Below are 993 nucleotides of genomic sequence, written 5' to 3' on the forward strand. Positions count from 1 at the left end.
GGTTCATGGGTAGGACAAATGAATCGGTTTAAACGAAAAGATTGGTAAAAATGGAGTGCTAACCCGAGTTTAGAGTTACCATGAGCAAGTATTCAAGTTCCATAAGCAAGACAATTAAAGTTCAAATTAAATCCAATAATATAGAGATGTTATAATGTTCAAGCAAGTGGAGGAAACATTCAAAAGACACAAGGTTCTTAGCAAAGATTTTTCATTATTTTCCAAAGATTGATCTAGCAACAATGAACTGTGACTAAGGGCTATAGCTTCAATTCTAAGGTTTGATTTTAAACAAGGTATTTTTAATTATTGTCCCCTAAGGTTTGATCTAAGGTTGAGAGTTTGGTACAGAAGAAAAAAAACTAAGGTGAAGACTGGAGAGTATTTTTTGCTTCTTCTTCTTCTTCCACTTCCCCACGATGACCTATTTCAATTTTTCTAGATATTTAGCGTTTCTTCCATCACATTAGCTCAAGCTTTGATCTGAAAATCTTCTCACCATAAGTTCTCAAGCCACTTCGTATAAGTCTAGAGCAAAACAATGCATTCCAAAAGAGGCTATTATAATCTGGGGACCATGTACGTCTATAGTATTCAAACAAAATCGATACAAATAGATTTTATGTTAGTAATCGATACAAAGAGATGAATCTTTACCACTAAACATGAGCTCCAAATTTTGAAACCACTTCTGTAACTACCAAATTTGTATCCTCTCATCTGAATTAGTGAGGAAACAATCTTGTTAAAAGACTGTTTACACACAAAACAAACAGTCATTAGTTTTGTACCAAAGAAATAAGTTAAGAAGCTACAATGGATTACGGTTAACACTCAAACAAAATTCTGCAAATACATTCACACTCAAACATGAACCATGATACTAAAACAATCAAATTCAATATTCTTTCTATAATAAAATGCATCAAGAAGTCAAGAGACTTACACCCAATGATCCAAACTGAACAATAAAAAAAAAAAAAAAAAAAAAAA

At 32.1% G+C, this 993-nt stretch overlaps 1 long non-coding RNA gene across 1 annotated transcript in view; it reads right to left on the minus strand.

The window, feature by feature from the left end:
* LOC104718892 overlaps nt 453-993 on the minus strand; it is a 1,776-nt gene continuing 1,235 nt past the window's right edge. Inside the window, exons 2-3 of the long non-coding RNA XR_756474.2 lie at nt 658-753; nt 453-528 (exon numbers count right to left, since the gene is read on the minus strand). This is a non-coding gene — a long non-coding RNA (uncharacterized LOC104718892). The remainder of the gene's footprint in view (nt 529-657; nt 754-993) is intronic.

The sequence above is a fragment of the Camelina sativa genome, chromosome 10 (assembly GCF_000633955.1).
Source record: "Camelina sativa cultivar DH55 chromosome 10, Cs, whole genome shotgun sequence".
Classification (NCBI taxonomy): Eukaryota; Viridiplantae; Streptophyta; class Magnoliopsida; order Brassicales; family Brassicaceae; genus Camelina; species Camelina sativa.